The 20284-nt window shown below is 41.6% G+C and overlaps 2 long non-coding RNA genes and 12 other non-coding genes across 14 annotated transcripts in view; 6 read left to right on the forward strand and 8 right to left on the reverse strand.

Annotated features, from left to right (window-relative positions):
- Positions 1–20284, forward strand: part of LOC148682168 (uncharacterized) — a 283001-nt gene that overhangs the window by 150627 nt on the left and 112090 nt on the right. The window lies entirely within an intron of this gene.
- The window catches only part of LOC148682169 (uncharacterized), a 204127-nt gene that overhangs the window by 95133 nt on the left and 88710 nt on the right, over positions 1–20284 (reverse strand). The gene's annotated exons all lie outside the window — the stretch shown is intronic.
- Positions 350–432, forward strand: trnal-cag (transfer RNA leucine (anticodon CAG)). The gene has a single exon. It is a non-coding gene; the product is annotated as a tRNA-Leu (tRNA).
- trnav-cac (transfer RNA valine (anticodon CAC)) lies at positions 1511–1583 on the reverse strand. Its single transcript has one exon. It is a non-coding gene; the product is annotated as a tRNA-Val (tRNA).
- Positions 1688–1760, reverse strand: trnav-aac (transfer RNA valine (anticodon AAC)). Its single transcript has one exon. It is a non-coding gene; the product is annotated as a tRNA-Val (tRNA).
- Positions 3087–3169, forward strand: trnal-cag (transfer RNA leucine (anticodon CAG)). The gene has a single exon. It is a non-coding gene; the product is annotated as a tRNA-Leu (tRNA).
- Positions 4116–4188, reverse strand: trnav-cac (transfer RNA valine (anticodon CAC)). Its single transcript has one exon. It is a non-coding gene; the product is annotated as a tRNA-Val (tRNA).
- trnal-cag (transfer RNA leucine (anticodon CAG)) lies at positions 5692–5774 on the forward strand. Its single transcript has one exon. It is a non-coding gene; the product is annotated as a tRNA-Leu (tRNA).
- Positions 6853–6925, reverse strand: trnav-cac (transfer RNA valine (anticodon CAC)). The gene has a single exon. It is a non-coding gene; the product is annotated as a tRNA-Val (tRNA).
- trnav-aac (transfer RNA valine (anticodon AAC)) lies at positions 7030–7102 on the reverse strand. Its single transcript has one exon. It is a non-coding gene; the product is annotated as a tRNA-Val (tRNA).
- On the forward strand, positions 8429–8511 carry trnal-cag (transfer RNA leucine (anticodon CAG)). The gene has a single exon. It is a non-coding gene; the product is annotated as a tRNA-Leu (tRNA).
- On the reverse strand, positions 9458–9530 carry trnav-cac (transfer RNA valine (anticodon CAC)). The gene has a single exon. It is a non-coding gene; the product is annotated as a tRNA-Val (tRNA).
- Positions 11035–11117, forward strand: trnal-cag (transfer RNA leucine (anticodon CAG)). Its single transcript has one exon. It is a non-coding gene; the product is annotated as a tRNA-Leu (tRNA).
- Positions 12373–12445, reverse strand: trnav-aac (transfer RNA valine (anticodon AAC)). Its single transcript has one exon. It is a non-coding gene; the product is annotated as a tRNA-Val (tRNA).

A 20284-nucleotide genomic window follows, 5' to 3' on the forward strand; every position in this document is an offset into this window, starting at 1 on the left:
ATGCTGCTGTTAGGTGGTTTTTAAAGACAAAAAGAAAACAAACAAACAAAAACACTCAAGGTCAATAAACAAAAAGGTAGACAAACAAAATGGGGAGAGCCTTTCTCTCCTTACTGCTGCCAACTCACTTCCTGTTTGCTCTATAGCCCCCTCAGGGTGGTGTGGCCGTAAGCAATGACAGCTGTCAAGTGTTGGCTATTGAAACTAGGCGCAGCCCCAGGAGGCGAGCACAGATTAGCTGCCTGCAGCGCCAATGAGTGAGAACAGACGGAGCTGGGCAAGCTGTGAAGCACCAGATTCCATGTACTGCGGTGTGGCTCCCAGGAGACAGCTCCTGCCAAGCTTGCATGTCAGGATGGCCGAGCGGTCTAAGGCGCTGCGTTCAGGTCGCAGTCTCCCCTGGAGGCGTGGGTTCGAATCCCACTTCTGACAAACCGAGCCTGCGGCAGTGCGCTCAGGCTGAATTCTTTAACTCTCTGCCCCCATGTCCGAATGATACAGTAACACTGACAAAGTGCCGCATCACGCGGGCTTTTATGCAAGTGCACTGAAAGGGGATCAAAAGAATTGTCCTGGGATAGTGTTGCTTTTTAAGGTTTGCAGGGCATTTTTTTCGTCAAATCCTCGTACAACGTCAAGTCATGACATTTGACAGATCCATGCCCTTGTATCGTGGATCATCCAGTGAGCAGAGAGCCAATTGAGAATGTGCGTAAAAGCAAATCTGAATGTTTCCGCCCAGTTGCTAACAGGAGACCCTCCGCTTGTAAAGCCATCGTGATAACCACAGGAGCCTCCGGTTAGGGTGAGAGCACTGTCTTGTGGTGCCAGCGCAGAGAGACGGAAAGTCACTTTCCACAATGTTTTCATTCAATGTTCTACGCTGGTGGAATCACCTTCCCATTCCCAGTCGGATTACGGATACACTGGTGTCCTTCAAACGACAGCTAACACCCATCTCTTCAGAGTACACCCGAACCCCGGTGAATATCCCTCTCTCTAAAGAAAACGAAACTCCTACTCCAGCACTAAATTCTCTGAGCACAAACAAATTACTTGGAATAAATAGCCCTTTTTCGTATGCATTGCCTCGTCTTGTTGAATACCTCCACTATTGTATGTCGCTTTGGACAAAAGTGTCCGCTAATTGTATGCTTCCGCCCAGTTTCGAACAGGAGACCTTTAGCGTGTAATGCAAACATGATAAACACTACACTACGGAAACCAATAGGCCAGTGCTGCTTCAAGTATTTATAGTCTTTTTTTTTATAGAGCTGTCTTGTACGGTCTGCACCGTGAAGGGCCAGCAAACGCACTGGCCACCTGCTCATGCACAACACAAAGCTAAAAGAAATCAGATTCTACGCAAGTTTGCGACACCGCGAGGGGCGGTAAACACTGAGCTGAATTCAAACTTCTAGCCTCACACCGCTCTGCAGAAAGAATGTTTTCAGTGAACGTCAGTACTCAACAGAAGCCTGATTTGACAATTGTCATAAAAGCCAGAGGTTGTTTCCGCCCAGTTTCGAACTGGGGACCTTTCGCGTGTGAGGCGAACGTGATAACCACTACACTACGGAAACCTTCAGGCAAATCGAGCTGATAACCCTTTTTGATTGGGTGCCTGTCGACGATCATTGCTGGTGCGGCAGTGGATGCTATTATTTTCTCGCCAAAAGAAGAGCACTGTTTCTGCTCGGTTTCGAACCGAGGACCTTTCGCGTGTTAGGCGAACGTGATGACCACTACACTACAGAAACCCCACAAGTGCTTTCACCAGCGAAGTTAGGCCTGCAAGGATAAAACAAGGCGTACGCGTTGGTCAATCGAGCGGACAAAGCCAACTCAGCGTGACAAGCTCCCTGCAGGTATTAGGGCCAATTTACAATCCGGGCCCGACACAGCTGTACAGGTCCTTGCGAAATGTCCCCTTTCGTCACATTTGAAGCACCTGAATTCTGGGCGTTCCTTCATCACATTTTCTTAGCTCATGCATAGTCGACAGGTTTTGACCTGATTGGTGTGCATGACTCTAAAGTGCTGTGGCGCTTCCGCCGTCTCGATTTTGGTACTGTATGGTAAGGAGACCATCTCTTCCGGAAATCTGTTTTTTACAAACCTTGTTCCATCTTCTATGTTTGTGCCAGGATACAATCTTCTTTTAATTTTAGATATGGGGAAAACTGCCCATCTCTCTAGCTTGCTTAAAATTTCTTCATTTGCTAGGTAAACAGGCAGATGCTTGAACGAAACAACATAGTCTCTGTTTTGTAACCTCCGTACTTCAGATTTCACTCCTTTAATTGTCAATCCATTGTCTATTAAAATTTCGGTGTCATCTTCAGTCTCCATTGTTACTTCATACTCCCTTGGTTTGTTTGGGTCTCACCGCCAGCATTCTTCCTTCTCCAATCAGCTCCGTGACTGCTTTGGTTATATCGAATCTTCTTGCATCTTTTACATTTTCTACTTCTACAGTTACTGTTGCTTCCTTTGTGCATACTCTTCTTTGTACCTCTTGCTTATCCTTACCTTTCTCACCTCTTCGTTGGCCGGGCTCTTCATTTTATTTATCTCTTTGTCTGTTGTCAAGTCCATTTTCTTTACCTCTTCGTCTATTATCCAGCCCATTTTCTTTATCCTTTCTTGCAAGTCCCTTCATTTCCATGTCGTTGCCGGGGAATCTGTCCATGATTAAAAATAAAACACACTACATAACCACCCTTCAGTCAGCAAAATGCTGCTGTTAGGTGGTTTTTAAAGACAAAAAGAAAACAAACAAACAAAAACACTCAAGGTCAATAAACAAAAAGGTAGACAAACAAAATGGGGAGAGCCTTTCTCTCCTTACTGCTGCCAACTCACTTCCTGTTTGCTCTATAGCCCCCTCAGGGTGGTGTGGCCGTAAGCAATGACAGCTGTCAAGTGTTGGCTATTGAAACTAGGCGCAGCCCCAGGAGGCGAGCACAGATTAGCTGCCTGCAGCGCCAATGAGTGAGAACAGACGGAGCTGGGCAAGCTGTGTAGCACCAGATTCCATGTACTGCGGTGTGGCTCCCAGGAGACAGCTCCTGCCAAGCTTGCATGTCAGGATGGCCGAGCGGTCTAAGGCGCTGCGTTCAGGTCGCAGTCTCCCCTGGAGGCGTGGGTTCGAATCCCACTTCTGACAAACCGAGCCTGCGGCAGTGCGCTCAGGCTGAATTCTTTAACTCTCTGCCCCCATGTCCGAATGATACAGTAACACTGACAAAGTGCCGCATCACGCGGGCTTTTATGCAAGTGCACTGAAAGGGGATCAAAAGAATTGTCCTGGGATAGTGTTGCTTATTAAGGTTTGCAGGGCATTTTTTTCGTCAAATCCTCATACAACGTCAAGTCATGACATTTGACAGATCCATGCCCTTGTATCGTGGATCATCCAGTGAGCAGAGAGCCAATTGAGAATGTGCGTAAAAGCAAATCTGAATGTTTCCGCCCAGTTGCTAACAGGAGACCCTCCGCTTGTAAAGCCATCGTGATAACCACAGGAGCCTCCGGTTAGGGTGAGACAGCTAACACCCATCTCTTCAGAGTACACCCGAACCCCGGTGAATATCCCTCTCTCTAAAGAAAACGAAACTCCTACTCCAGCACTAAATTCTCTGAGCACAAACAAATTACTTGGAATAAATAGCCCTTTTTCGTATGCATTGCCTCGTCTTGTTGAATACCTCCACTATTGTATGTCGCTTTGGACAAAAGTGTCCGCTAATTGTATGCTTCCGCCCAGTTTCGAACAGGAGACCTTTAGCGTGTAATGCAAACATGATAAACACTACACTACGGAAACCAATAGGCCAGTGCTGCTTCAAGTATTTATAGTCTTTTTTTTTTATAGAGCTGTCTTGTACGGTCTGCACCGTGAAGGGCCAGCAAACGCACTGGCCACCTGCTCATGCACAACACAAAGCTAAAAGAAATCAGATTCTACGCAAGTTTGCGACACCGCGAGGGGCGGTAAACACTGAGCTGAATTCAAACTTCTAGCCTCACACCGCTCTGCAGAAAGAATGTTTTCAGTGAACGTCAGTACTCAACAGAAGCCTGATTTGACAATTGTCATAAAAGCCAGAGGTTGTTTCCGCCCAGTTTCGAACTGGGGACCTTTCGCGTGTGAGGCGAACGTGATAACCACTACACTACGGAAACCTTCAGGCAAATCAAGCTGATAACCCTTTTTGATTGGGTGCCTGTCGACGATCATTGCTGGTGCAGCAGTGGATGCTATTATTTTCTCGCCAAAAGAAGAGCACTGTTTCTGCTCGGTTTCGAACCGAGGACCTTTCGCGTGTTAGGCGAACGTGATGAACACTACACTACAGAAACCCCACAAGTGCTTTCACCAGCGAAGTTAGGCCTGCAAGGATAAAACAAGGCGTACGCGTTGGTCAATCGAGCGGACAAAGCCAACTCAGCGTGACAAGCTCCCTGCAGGTATTAGGGCCAATTTACAATCCGGGCCCGACACAGCTGTACAGGTCCTTGCGAAATGTCCCCTTTCGTCACATTTGAAGCACCTGAATTCTGGGCGTTCCTTCATCACATTTTCTGAGCTCATGCATAGTCGACAGGTTTTGACCTGATTGGTGTGCATGACTCTAAAGTGCTGTGGCGCTTCCGCCGTCTCGATTTTGGTACTGTATGGTAAGGAGACCATCTCTTCCGGAAATCTGTTTTTTACAAACCTTGTTCCATCTTCTATGTTTGTGCCAGGATACAATCTTCTTTTAATTTTAGATATGGGGAAAACTCCCCATCTCTCTAGCTTGCTTAAAATTTCTTCATTTGCTAGGTAAACAGGCAGATGCTTGAACGAAACAACATAGTCTCTGTTTTGTAACCTCCGTACTTCAGATTTCACTCCTTTAATTGTCAATCCATTGTCTATTAAAATTTCGGTGTCATCTTCAGTCTCCATTGTTACTTCATACTCCCTTGGTTTGTTTGGGTCTCACCGCCAGCATTCTTCCTTCTCCAATCAGCTCCGTGACTGCTTTGGTTATATCGAATCTTCTTGCATCTTTTACATTTTCTACTTCTACAGTTACTGTTGCTTCCTTTGTGCATACTCTTCTTTGTACCTCTTGCTTATCCTTACCTTTCTCACCTCTTCGTTGGCCGGGCTCTTCATTTTATTTATCTCTTTGTCTGTTGTCAAGTCCATTTTCTTTACCTCTTCGTCTATTATCCAGCCCATTTTCTTTATCCTTTCTTGCAAGTCCCTTCATTTCCATGTCGTTGCCGGGGAATCTGTCCATGATTAAAAATAAAACACACTACATAACCACCCTTCAGTCAGCAAAATGCTGCTGTTAGGTGGTTTTTAAAGACAAAAAGAAAACAAACAAACAAAAACACTCAAGGTCAATAAACAAAAAGGTAGACAAACAAAATGGGGAGAGCCTTTCTCTCCTTACTGCTGCCAACTCACTTCCTGTTTGCTCTATAGCCCCCTCAGGGTGGTGTGGCCGTAAGCAATGACAGCTGTCAAGTGTTGGCTATTGAAACTAGGCGCAGCCCCAGGAGGCGAGCACAGATTAGCTGCCTGCAGCGCCAATGAGTGAGAACAGACGGAGCTGGGCAAGCTGTGAACCACCAGATTCCATGTACTGCGGTGTGGCTCCCAGGAGACAGCTCCTGCCAAGCTTGCATGTCAGGATGGCCGAGCGGTCTAAGGCGCTGCGTTCAGGTCGCAGTCTCCCCTGGAGGCGTGGGTTCGAATCCCACTTCTGACAAACCGAGCCTGCGGCAGTGCGCTCAGGCTGAATTCTTTAACTCTCTGCCCCCATGTCCGAATGATACAGTAACACTGACAAAGTGCCGCATCACGCGGGCTTTTATGCAAGTGCACTGAAAGGGGATCAAAAGAATTGTCCTGGGATAGTGTTGCTTTTTAAGGTTTGCAGGGCATTTTTTTCGTCAAATCCTCGTACAACGTCAAGTCATGACATTTGACAGATCCATGCCCTTGTATCGTGGATCATCCAGTGAGCAGAGAGCCAATTGAGAATGTGCGTAAAAGCAAATCTGAATGTTTCCGCCCAGTTGCTAACAGGAGACCCTCCGCTTGTAAAGCCATCGTGATAACCACAGGAGCCTCCGGTTAGGGTGAGAGCACTGTCTTGTGGTGCCAGCGCAGAGAGACGGAAAGTCACTTTCCACAATGTTTTCATTCAATGTTCTACCCTGGTGGAATCACCTTCCCATTCCCAGTCGGATTACGGATACACTGGTGTCCTTCAAACGACAGCTAACACCCATCTCTTCAGAGTACACCCGAACCCCGGTGAATATCCCTCTCTCTAAAGAAAACGAAACTCCTACTCCAGCACTAAATTCTCTGAGCACAAACAAATTACTTGGAATAAATAGCCCTTTTTCGTATGCATTGCCTCGTCTTGTTGAATACCTCCACTATTGTATGTCGCTTTGGACAAAAGTGTCCGCTAATTGTATGCTTCCGCCCAGTTTCGAACAGGAGACCTTTAGCGTGTAATGCAAACATGATAAACACTACACTACGGAAACCAATAGGCCAGTGCTGCTTCAAGTATTTATAGTCTTTTTTTTTATAGAGCTGTCTTGTACGGTCTGCACCGTGAAGGGCCAGCAAACGCACTGGCCACCTGCTCATGCACAACACAAAGCTAAAAGAAATCAGATTCTACGCAAGTTTGCGACACCGCGAGGGGCGGTAAACACTGAGCTGAATTCAAACTTCTAGCCTCACACCGCTCTGCAGAAAGAATGTTTTCAGTGAACGTCAGTACTCAACAGAAGCCTGATTTGACAATTGTCATAAAAGCCAGAGGTTGTTTCCGCCCAGTTTCGAACTGGGGACCTTTCGCGTGTGAGGCGAACGTGATAACCACTACACTACGGAAACCTTCAGGCAAATCGAGCTGATAACCCTTTTTGATTGGGTGCCTGTCGACGATCATTGCTGGTGCGGCAGTGGATGCTATTATTTTCTCGCCAAAAGAAGAGCACTGTTTCTGCTCGGTTTCGAACCGAGGACCTTTCGCGTGTTAGGCGAACGTGATGACCACTACACTACAGAAACCCCACAAGTACTTTCACCAGCAAAGTTAGGCCTGCAAGGATAAAACAAGGCGTACGCGTTGGTCAATCGAGCGGACAAAGCCAACTCAGCGTGACAAGCTCCCTGCAGGTATTAGGGCCAATTTACAATCCGGGCCCGACACAGCTGTACAGGTCCTTGCGAAATGTCCCCTTTCGTCACATTTGAAGCACCTGAATTCTGGGCGTTCCTTCATCACATTTTCTGAGCTCATGCATAGTCGACAGGTTTTGACCTGATTGGTGTGCATGACTCTAAAGTGCTGTGGCGCTTCCGCCGTCTCGATTTTGGTACTGTATGGTAAGGAGACCATCTCTTCCGGAAATCTGTTTTTTACAAACCTTGTTCCATCTTCTATGTTTGTGCCAGGATACAATCTTCTTTTAATTTTAGATATGGGGAAAACTGCCCATCTCTCTAGCTTGCTTAAAATTTCTTCATTTGCTAGGTAAACAGGCAGATGCTTGAACGAAACAACATAGTCTCTGTTTTGTAACCTCCGTACTTCAGATTTCACTCCTTTAATTGTCAATCCATTGTCTATTAAAATTTCGGTGTCATCTTCATTCTCCATTGTTACTTCATACTCCCTTGGTTTGTTTGGGTCTCACCGCCAGCATTCTTCCTTCTCCAATCAGCTCCGTGACTGCTTTGGTTATATCGAATCTTCTTGCATCTTTTACATTTTCTACTTCTACAGTTACTGTTGCTTCCTTTGTGCATACTCTTCTTTGTACCTCTTGCTTATCCTTACCTTTCTCACCTCTTCGTTGGCCGGGCTCTTCATTTTATTTATCTCTTTGTCTGTTGTCAAGTCCATTTTCTTTACCTCTTCGTCTATTATCCAGCCCATTTTCTTTATCCTTTCTTGCAAGTCCCTTCATTTCCATGTCGTTGCCGGGGAATCTGTCCATGATTAAAAATAAAACACACTACATAACCACCCTTCAGTCAGCAAAATGCTGCTGTTAGGTGGTTTTTAAAGACAAAAAGAAAACAAACAAACAAAAACACTCAAGGTCAATAAACAAAAAGGTAGACAAACAAAATGGGGAGAGCCTTTCTCTCCTTACTGCTGCCAACTCACTTCCTGTTTGCTCTATAGCCCCCTCAGGGTGGTGTGGCCGTAAGCAATGACAGCTGTCAAGTGTTGGCTATTGAAACTAGGCGCAGCCCCAGGAGGCGAGCACAGATTAGCTGCCTGCAGCGCCAATGAGTGAGAACAGACGGAGCTGGGCAAGCTGTGTAGCACCAGATTACATGTACTGCGGTGTGGCTCCCAGGAGACAGCTCCTGCCAAGCTTGCATGTCAGGATGGCCGAGCGGTCTAAGGCGCTGCGTTCAGGTCGCAGTCTCCCCTGGAGGCGTGGGTTCGAATCCCACTTCTGACAAACCGAGCCTGCGGCAGTGCGCTCAGGCTGAATTCTTTAACTCTCTGCCCCCATGTCCGAATGATACAGTAACACTGACAAAGTGCCGCATCACGCGGGCTTTTATGCAAGTGCACTGAAAGGGGATCAAAAGAATTGTCCTGGGATAGTGTTGCTTATTAAGGTTTGCAGGGCATTTTTTTCGTCAAATCCTCATACAACGTCAAGTCATGACATTTGACAGATCCATGCCCTTGTATCGTGGATCATCCAGTGAGCAGAGAGCCAATTGAGAATGTGCGTAAAAGCAAATCTGAATGTTTCCGCCCAGTTGCTAACAGGAGACCCTCCGCTTGTAAAGCCATCGTGATAACCACAGGAGCCTCCGGTTAGGGTGAGACAGCTAACACCCATCTCTTCAGAGTACACCCGAACCCCGGTGAATATCCCTCTCTCTAAAGAAAACGAAACTCCTACTCCAGCACCAAATTCTCTGAGCACAAACAAATTACTTGGAATAAATAGCCCTTTTTCGTATGCATTGCCTCGTCTTGTTGAATACCTCCACTATTGTATGTCGCTTTGGACAAAAGTGTCCGCTAATTGTATGCTTCCGCCCAGTTTCGAACAGGAGACCTTTAGCGTGTAATGCAAACATGATAAACACTACACTACGGAAACCAATAGGCCAGTGCTGCTTCAAGTATTTATAGTCTTTTTTTTTTATAGAGCTGTCTTGTACGGTCTGCACCGTGAAGGGCCAGCAAACGCACTGGCCACCTGCTCATGCACAACACAAAGCTAAAAGAAATCAGATTCTACGCAAGTTTGCGACACCGCGAGGGGCGGTAAACACTGAGCTGAATTCAAACTTTTAGCCTCACACCACTCTGCAGAAAGAATGTTTTCAGTGAACGTCAGTACTCAACAGAAGCCTGATTTGACAATTGTCATAAAAGCCAGAGGTTGTTTCCGCCCAGTTTCGAACTGGGGACCTTTCGCGTGTGAGGCGAACGTGATAACCACTACACTACGGAAACCTTCAGGCAAATCAAGCTGATAACCCTTTTTGATTGGGTGCCTGTCGACGATCATTGCTGGTGCAGCAGTGGATGCTATTATTTTCTCGCCAAAAGAAGAGCACTGTTTCTGCTCGGTTTCGAACCGAGGACCTTTCGCGTGTTAGGCGAACGTGATGAACACTACACTACAGAAACCCCACAAGTGCTTTCACCAGCGAAGTTAGGCCTGCAAGGATAAAACAAGGCGTACGCGTTGGTCAATCGAGCGGACAAAGCCAACTCAGCGTGACAAGCTCCCTGCAGGTATTAGGGCCAATTTACAATCCGGGCCCGACACAGCTGTACAGGTCCTTGCGAAATGTCCCCTTTCGTCACATTTGAAGCACCTGAATTCTGGGCGTTCCTTCATCACATTTTCTGAGCTCATGCATAGTCGACAGGTTTTGACCTGATTGGTGTGCATGACTCTAAAGTGCTGTGGCGCTTCCGCCGTCTCGATTTTGGTACTGTATGGTAAGGAGACCATCTCTTCCGGAAATCTGTTTTTTACAAACCTTGTTCCATCTTCTATGTTTGTGCCAGGATACAATCTTCTTTTAATTTTAGATATGGGGAAAACTGCCCTATCTCTCTAGCTTGCTTAAAATTTCTTCATTTGCTAGGTAAACAGGCAGATGCTTGAACGAAACAACATAGTCTCTGTTTTGTAACCTCCGTACTTCAGATTTCACTCCTTTAATTGTCAATCCATTGTCTATTAAAATTTTGGTGTCATCTTCAGTCTCCATTGTTACTTCATACTCCCTTGGTTTGTTTGGGTCTCACCGCCAGCATTCTTCCTTCTCCAATCAGCTCCGTGACTGCTTTGGTTATATCAAATCTTCTTGCATCTTTTACATTTTCTACTTCTACAGTTACTGTTGCTTCCTTTGTGCATACTCTTCTTTGTACCTCTTGCTTATCCTTACCTTTCTCACCTCTTCGTTGGCCGGGCTCTTCATTTTATTTATCTCTTTGTCTGTTGTCAAGTCCATTTTCTTTACCTCTTCGTCTATTATCCAGCCCATTTTCTTTATCCTTTCTTGCAAGTCCCTCCATTTCCATGTCGTTGCCGGGGAATCTGTCCATGATTAAAAATAAAACACACTACATAACCACCCTTCAGTCAGCAAAATGCTGCTGTTAGGTGGTTTTTAAAGACAAAAAGAAAACAAACAAACAAAAACACTCAAGGTCAATAAACAAAAAGGTAGACAAACAAAATGGGGAGAGCCTTTCTCTCCTTACTGCTGCCAACTCACTTCCTGTTTGCTCTATAGCCCCCTCAGGGTGGTGTGGCCGTAAGCAATGACAGCTGTCAAGTGTTGGCTATTGAAACTAGGCGCAGCCCCAGGAGGCGAGCACAGATTAGCTGCCTGCAGCGCCAATGAGTGAGAACAGACGGAGCTGGGCAAGCTGTGAAGCACCAGATTCCATGTACTGCGGTGTGGCTCCCAGGAGACAGCTCCCGCCAAGCTTGCATGTCAGGATGGCCGAGCGGTCTAAGGCGCTGCGTTCAGGTCGCAGTCTCCCCTGGAGGCGTGGGTTCGAATCCCACTTCTGACAAACTGAGCCTGCGGCAGTGCGCTCAGGCTGAATTCTTTAACTCTCTGCCCCCATGTCCGAATGATACAGTAACACTGACAAAGTGCCGCATCACGCGGGCTTTTATGCAAGTGCAGTGAAAGGGGATCAAAAAAATTGTCCTGGGATAGTGTTGCTTTTTAAGGTTTGCAGGGCATTTTTTTCGTCAAATCCTCGTACAACGTCAAGTCATGACATTTGACAGATCCATGCCCTTGTATCGTGGATCATCCAGTGAGCAGAGAGCCAATTGAGAATGTGCGTAAAAGCAAATCTGAATGTTTCCGCCCAGTTGCTAACAGGAGACCCTCCGCTTGTAAAGCCATCGTGATAACCACAGGAGCCTCCGGTTAGGGTGAGAGCACTGTCTTGTGGTGCCAGCGCAGAGAGACGGAAAGTCACTTTCCACAATGTTTTCATTCAATGTTCTACGCTGGTGGAATCACCTTCCCATTCCCAGTCGGATTACGGATACACTGGTGTCCTTCAAACGACAGCTAACACCCATCTCTTCAGAGTACACCCGAACCCCGGTGAATATCCCTCTCTCTAAAGAAAACGAAACTCCTACTCCAGCACTAAATTCTCTGAGCACAAACAAATTACTTGGAATAAATAGCCCTTTTTCGTATGCATTGCCTCGGCTTGTTGAATACCTCCACTATTGTATGTCGCTTTGGACAAAAGTGTCCGCTAATTGTATGCTTCCGCCCAGTTTCGAACAGGAGACCTTTAGCGTGTAATGCAAACATGATAAACACTACACTACGGAAACCAATAGGCCAGTGCTGCTTCAAGTATTTATAGTCTTTTTTTTTATAGAGCTGTCTTGTACGGTCTGCACCGTGAAGGGCCAGCAAACGCACTGGCCACCTGCTCATGCACAACACAAAGCTAAAAGAAATCAGATTCTACGCAAGTTTGCGACACCGCGAGGGGCGGTAAACACTGAGCTGAATTCAAACTTCTAGCCTCACACCGCTCTGCAGAAAGAATGTTTTCAGTGAACGTCAGTACTCAACAGAAGCCTGATTTGACAATTGTCATAAAAGCCAGATGTTGTTTCCGCCCAGTTTCGAACTGGGGACCTTTCGCGTGTGAGGGGAACGTGATAACCACTACACTACGGAAACCTTCAGGCAAATCGAGCTGATAACCCTTTTTGATTGGGTGCCTGTCGACGATCATTGCTGGTGCGGCAGTGGATGCTATTATTTTCTCGCCAAAAGAAGAGCACTGTTTCTGCTCGGTTTCGAACCGAGGACCTTTCGCGTGTTAGGCGAACGTGATGACCACTACACTACAGAAACCCCACAAGTACTTTCACCAGCAAAGTTAGGCCTGCAAGGATAAAACAAGGCGTACGCGTTGGTCAATCGAGCGGACAAAGCCAACTCAGCGTGACAAGCTCCCTGCAGGTATTAGGGCCAATTTACAATCCGGGCCCGACACAGCTGTACAGGTCCTTGCGAAATGTCCCCTTTCGTCACATTTGAAGCACCTGAATTCTGGGCGTTCCTTCATCACATTTTCTGAGCTCATGCATAGTCGACAGGTTTTGACCTGATTGGTGTGCATGACTCTAAAGTGCTGTGGCGCTTCCGCCGTCTCGATTTTGGTACTGTATGGTAAGGAGACCATCTCTTCCGGAAATCTGTTTTTTACAAACCTTGTTCCATCTTCTATGTTTGTGCCAGGATACAATCTTCTTTTAATTTTAGATATGGGGAAAACTCCCCATCTCTCTAGCTTGCTTAAAATTTCTTCATTTGCTAGGTAAACAGGCAGATGCTTGAACGAAACAACATAGTCTCTGTTTTGTAACCTCCGTACTTCAGATTTCACTCCTTTAATTGTCAATCCATTGTCTATTAAAATTTCGGTGTCATCTTCAGTCTCCATTGTTACTTCATACTCCCTTGGTTTGTTTGGGTCTCACCGCCAGCATTCTTCCTTCTCCAATCAGCTCCGTGACTGCTTTGGTTATATCAAATCTTCTTGCATCTTTTACATTTTCTACTTCTACAGTTACTGTTGCTTCTTTTGTGCATACTCTTCTTTGTACCTCTTGCTTATCCTTACTTTTCTCACCTCTTCGTTGGCCGGGCTCTTCATTTTATTTATCTCTTTGTCTGTTGTCAAGTCCATTTTCTTTATCTCTTCGTCTATTATCCAGCCCATTTTCTTTATCCTTTCTTGCAAGTCCCTCCATTTCCATGTCGTTGCCGGGGAATCTGTCCATGATTAAAAATAAAACACACTACATAACCACCCTTCAGTCAGCAAAATGCTGCTGTTGAAGATTTCTATTCTCTCAGTGTGAAGTATTTTCTAAGTGTAAAGCAGTTAATTTTCTCTTCACAAAATGTATGTAGTGTTTGCAGCAAACATGCCAGCGTGTGTTAAAAATACAGTGATATGTCTGTGTAAGATGAGAGTGCCTGCACAGAAGCAACACTAGGAGAAGGCTGAGTGACTGATTGTGTAGAATAACTGAATATGTAAAGCACTGATTATATAGGTTAAATACTTCTATGAAGCTATATGTGTCAGAAGTTAGAATGAGTAACATATTATCAAGTGATTATGCTTTCATGACAATGTATGTAAACACTTAATCCTTTTGCATAAGTTGCATCTATACTTTGCTGACATAGACCTGTAACATCTCTGCTGACATGAGCTAGTGGGCTGAGAGCCAAGAATAGCAGGACTCCTTAGACTAGAAACCTATTCAAAAATGGTCAAGAGTTAAAAAGAGACTTAGGGGTGTGTCAAATAATCCTGTATAAAAATTGTAACAAACACAGATACTTCAGAAGGTGCAGGAGAGACTTCAGAAGGAGCAGGAGAGACTTTGGAAGGTGTCCAGGAGAGACTTCAGAATGCTCTGGGGTCTGCTCTGCTCTTTCTCGGCTTTATTATGGAGAATAAAGTCTATTTTCTGATATTCAAAACCTCTGGTCTGATAATTTCTAATTGATAAGTCAAAATTTACGACAAATGGCGCCCAACGTGGGGCTGGAAAGAGACAAACGAGTGACACTGGACATGCTGGGGCTTGGAGGAAAAACACAAATATGTGGCCACGATAAAAAACGGTAAGCAATTTTAAGCTTATACGTTTGTGTTTTTTCTACCAAGGACCTGCTTGTAACGGTAAAAAGTCACTTGAACTGTTTCTCCAGCTATAACGAACTACAAGTAAAACTAAAAAGTAAAGATATGAAAGGAAAACAAAGGGGTTTTGAATACCAGATGAAAATAACAATTTGCATGCAAATGATCTGTGTTTTCCTAAGAGGGCCTTGACGGATAGGATAAACGTTAACTAGTAACTGTTACTCATGTTTGGGAAATTTTTTAATATTATGAAGAATATGCATAGAGCATTTTTAAGTTAAGAGGAAGCAGATTAATAAAGTAGAGAGAAGCGCGCAAAGACCTCGGAGTACCCGTTCTGTTTTAATAATAATAAATATTATTATTCAGGAGGCTGGGGGAAAAAGGCACAAATCCTGTGAAATGCTATTTTTACTGAAGGACAGTAAAGACGGGAGCAGAAGTAACAGGTCACTCAAGAGGAGTGTAGTGGAGAATTCTGTGGTTACAGCTCTAAGGTTAGAGGCTGTTCGGACAGGTCACTCAAGAGGAGTGAGGTGTATTTATGTAATTGTAAGTATTTGTGTATTTGTCTGTGTTGCTGGGGTGCTTAGAAGCTATCACCTTTGATCTAGAGAGACTAGAATAGAGGTGAGGTTCAGGTTACACAGTGTAAGAGATAGGTTAGAATGAGTGAGAAGTATGATTGTGTTTAGAAGTATGGTTGCAATAAGAGTGAGTTTAAAAGAATTATCGTTTTATATTATAATATAAAAGAAGGACTGCATATGTTGTGTGATTTAAGAACAATAAGATAGAGAGTGATGCAGTTTAGGGAAGATATTGTGATACAGAGGAGGATTAAGCCTCATAAAATTAATTGAGATCATATTGCATTTGAAAGACACAGACTAAAAACAAGAATATACTAGTTAAACATTTTTCTGAATAATCTCTGTGTGTTTGAAGTGTTTTTAAGTATGAACTAGGCAGAGAGGTGACTGAAATTCCTGACATGCCGACAGTCTGGAAGAAGGTCTGCTTCAGGAGTGGTAAGAATCTGTCTATTTTAAGAACAAAAGTTTCACAGGACAGATAGAAGCTAAAGAGTAAAGATATATTATAAGGTATTAAATAAATAGAAATATTATAAAGTAATGTAATAAGATAAATAAAATAACAAAAATATTAATGATAGAATAAGATTAAAAAAATAAAAAGTGTTATTAAAAATGCAACTGAAAGCTATACTAATAAATATTAAGAAATAAAAAATTGAAGCATGGAAATATCTACATATGGAGATTAATAGTTATATTGATCGGGAAATAAATTTACTAAATCAGTATGAATAAAAATAGATAAGTTAATGATTTGAGTAAATAAAGAATTAGAAAAGAAAACTTTAATGAATATGGATTTATTGAAGAGTTAATGATCAAATGTTTAAGGAAAATAAGTCCAAAGGAAAATGAATTAGGAAAAGCTAAGAGATAAAAATGTTAACTTTTGAAAAGGAAAAGAAGCATAGGAAAATGTAGAAAAAAGAAGTCCAAACATTGTTTAATAGAATAAAGAGATGATATTTAAAAATATATATATTAAAGCGATAAAATAAAAATTAGAAAAAAAAAACAGTAACATTTTGAAGAAAACAAGATTTGGCTTTAGAAGATAAAATTATGTTTAAGTGCAATCAAAAATTGTTGTGGTTTAAGTTGACTGTTGTTATCTGTTTTAAAGTCAGCTACAGGCTGTCATCTGAGCCAACAGCTATTTGTAGTAAAAGCAGTGAGTCAGATGTAAAGCAAAGACACTGAGGAGAAATGAAAGAACAGCATAGTGAGTTCAAAAATTATATAGTTAATAATTTATGTACCTAAAAATTAATTTAAAATTAAAAATTGCATTTCAGATAGGAAAAATGCTTAAAGTAAACAAACATGTAGAGTTAACATAGTACTATGAACTCTAAGCTATTGCAGTAAGGATTTTGAACAGTTATATCAGATGTAAGCACCATGTAGTGCTGGTGAATTAAAAACAGAAATGTTAGAGAAATTAAAATAATGTAAGAGGTAATGTAACTAGTGAGGAAGCACTGGAATAAATTAGGAAAAATAAGTGAAGCACAATCTGAAGCCAAATAAATTAATTATAAGAACATTTAACAAATAGAAAATTAAGCATATTTACATTTGATAAAAATGATTGAGAATTAGAAAAAATAAGTTGTTAAACAGCAAATAAAAATAGATAAATAAATTAATTAATTAATAAAAGAAATGGATAAAAGGAGTCTTTATTTGATGAAGGAAAAAATGGGAAAAAAAAGAGTCATGAGCTAAATTCTATATATATTAATTAAGAGGACATAGGGATGAACTTTGGGGGACTGTAGTCTCGTACCTACCAGACATCTCTGAGTACACTGGCAAATGGAAAGGTGTGTGAAAAAACACAAAGAGCAAAATGGCTGTGGACACTTGTGACATGAACTGAAAGGAGGACTGAAAAAGCTACATTTGTTCAGAGACATTCAAAAGAGACACTAACAAGAGACTGATGAACTGTTCAAAGAGAAAAAACGCTCCACCAGAACTTTACATCAGCTGAGTCAAAGAAAGAAGCCAGCCCAAAGAGAGAGGGGGAAACACTGTGCCCTGATATGAAGGAATTTCAGGACACCACAGAAAAGACTAGCACCATCTGTGAACTAGTTGTCTTAGGTTGCGAGGCGGGATAGTCTGACAGTCCATCTCAAAGTAGCTTCTATAGTCCAAATTCAGTTAAAGCATTACAGAAGGAAATTAAGAACAAAAGTGTAGCTACCCATTCTTGTATCAAATCAGACTCCTGTCAATTTGAGAGAAATTATTATGATGCAAATTTTTAAGTAAGAAAAAGTGTTATAAGGTAATTTCAAGGTGAAAACTTTAAATGATGAAATTATATATTATGATGAATGGTAAATAATTTGAGTTTAAGTTTCAGTAGACTTAATAAAAGTTCCTTAAACATAGAATGATAAATTACAATGCAGGGTGGTAACTAAAGAAAAAGAAAAAGCTTTTGATAAGGCAATAAATAATTTGGAGAATAAATAAGAATATAACTAAGTATTTAAATTAAAATTAAGTAAAGTATCTTAACATAATCTTATTGTGAATGGCCTAAATCAAGATTGGATATTGAAAACTGGAAAGAGATTCAAATTTAGAAAAATGATTTACATTTAAAGGGAAGATTGAAATAACAATTGAAATAAATTCATAAGATATGGTAAGGTCAAAAAGTAACAGTTCTAAATTACTATAAAACAAATTGGGAGAAAGGAGAAAAGTGTTTAAGAAAAAGATATTGTTTCACATGAAAACATATGTGAAGAATAATTAGAAAAAAATATTAAGGAATAATAATTAAAACAGAGCAAAGAGAAATTTACAAAGCATACAGTAAGTTTTAGTCAGCTGATAAAAAAGTGCATCAAAATTGTATAAACAACTAGTTTAATGGGAATGCCTTAGGAAATAATTATGAGCCAAAAGAAAATAACTCAAAGACAAAAAAGGAATTAATATATAGATCAGAAAATAAATTAGCAAAGAAAGAAGTGTCAAATTCCAACTAAATGATTGTCATTACAGGACTGAGATGCAGATAAAATCAGCCAGCACAGTGAGGGTTAAAATGGATTAGATGCAGATCTGTCCAGAAAGAAAACCACTAAATGCTGAAATAGGTATAAAACTCTATTGAAAAGTGTAAAAATATAAGAGCACTAATAGAAACATCTAGATACTGTAATATGCAATCTGTCCTAGACATTTATTTTTAAATTGAAATTTAAAGTAGTAATAAATGTATAAATGACTAATAATTTTTGATGGAATTTAAAGACAATAATTACATATGAAGACAAAACAAGAGTTAGGTTATGATTTAAGAGTAATCTATAGGAGAAGATTTTCCAGCTAAAGTTAATATTGTATGTAAATATATGTTCTTTTGGATGATAAATATTTTAAGTGGTTTGATTTCTATTGAGTTAATTTTAGGTAACTACCAGAGGAGGGTAGAAACTTGTTTGTACTTATGTAGGCTGATGACTAGCAAATACTGTATACACCAGAATGCATAAAGGGTTATAATAAGGGAGAAGATCTTAGGATAGACACTGTCGCAATATGTGGATGATTGAATTGTCTACAGCTTCACAAAGATCTAGTTCAATTAAAAGACTTGACTGGAGACCATTGCTCCAAACAGTGAGATATGATGACTGTTTTTAGTGCTGAATGGATAGAGATTTATTCTGTAAACAAGCACAGTTGAGAAACTATAATGAGTAGATGATTAGAGGTAGCATCAGGAGCAGATTATGAAGCAGGTATAGTTAATACATCTGTGACAAGAGAAGTACTTCCTAAATTTCTAAATGCCTTCAGAAATAAGTTCATAAAGGGTTTGAATTCATAAAGTATTCATGAAGTTAATAAGTGATCAATAAATAAAAACATCTAAAGGAGTATGAAAAATTTGTGAATAAAGCAAAAGAGAGAATAATTGTATTATGCTCAATTACCAGAATTGGCTGAAAGAGATGAAGATGATCCATCAAGACCAACGCTCAATGAAATATGTGAAAATAATAAACTTAATGGGATTAATTTGCTAACAAGTGCATTGGTGAATGATGGCATGGAAACTAACAGAAACAGACATCTAACACTGCAACGCATGAACTGCTATTGGGTCGACCCTTGAAAGAAACCTTGCAAGAAACCGCATGACCCTTGCAAGAAACCACATGAAACTTTGCATAAAACCTTGCATATAATTTCACCTATAACCTTGCACATAACCTCTTGGAATGGTTTGCAAAGATGTCAAATGCAGTAGGGACTTTAATAAAGAAACAAATAATTGCCATGTGCAAAGCGATATCTGTGCAGGAAACCAGAAAGGAGCCATGGGAGAGAGCAGTGATACAAGGTCCAACTGGTCTAGGTGATTGAGTCTATCTGAGGATGCTCTGGTGAGCTCAGGAGGAAAGGACCATATCTGGATGAGGGCAAATCCAACAGCTGCCAAAGTGGATGCCATTGATGGGGTACCAATGCCCCAAGGGAGCGAAAGGAAACATCTCCAGCAAGGGAAAGCTGACCGGAAACAGAGGAGCCTGAATTTTCCAAAGCTCTAAACTACGAAGTTCAACTTGTGGAAGGAGAAGTTTATCAGAACAAAGTAAAGAGTGATTCTGATAATATGCCTGAGTACCACATACAGCAGTGCCACAAGTCAAGGGATGATGAATGCACAACTACAGATTTCAGAACTCAGACTCTCAACCACACATCTCCATTAACATCTTTTTAAAGTCAAGTGAAGATGCTGATAGCTTAGAAGAAGAGAAACAAGGATGACCAAAGATCAAGATCAACATTTGATGCTTTTTATGTTTGCATATTGATTTTGTTTGCATATTGCTTTTATGGTACCTATATATAATATCACTTCAGTATATTCTACATGAGTGTGAAAACCAGCAGCTAGGACTGAACCAACTGAATACTTATGCTTAAAATATTGTTGTCTTTGATGTGTTAAGAGAAAAAACAGAGTACAGTCTTTTACTTCCTTCAAATCAAGAGGGAAGATGTTTGGCTGGACTTCTGTCAAAGTACAGTGGCATAATCTAGTCAATTGATAACAGCTATGTGGCTTATATCAGTCACTAGATAGAGGTAATTAAGAGAACTGGATTATGAAATTGCACTTTGGGTTAAAAGACAATAATATTAAGACTAAAGTCTTAAGAGGAGGGATTGAAGAAGATTTCTATTCTCTCAGTGTGTAGTATTTTCTAAGTGTAAAGCAGTTAATTTTCTCTTCTCAAAATGTATGTAGTGTTTGCAGCAAACATGCCAGCATGTGTTAAAAATACTGTGTAATATGAGTATGCCTGCACAGAAGCAACACTAGGAGAAGGCTATTACTGAATGGCTGATTGTGTAGAATAACTGAATATGTAAAGCACTGATTAT

Source organism: Danio rerio, chromosome 4 (genome assembly GCF_052040795.2).
Source record: "Danio rerio strain M-AB ecotype USA chromosome 4, GRCz13ab, whole genome shotgun sequence".
NCBI classification, from domain to species: domain Eukaryota; kingdom Metazoa; phylum Chordata; class Actinopteri; order Cypriniformes; family Danionidae; genus Danio; species Danio rerio.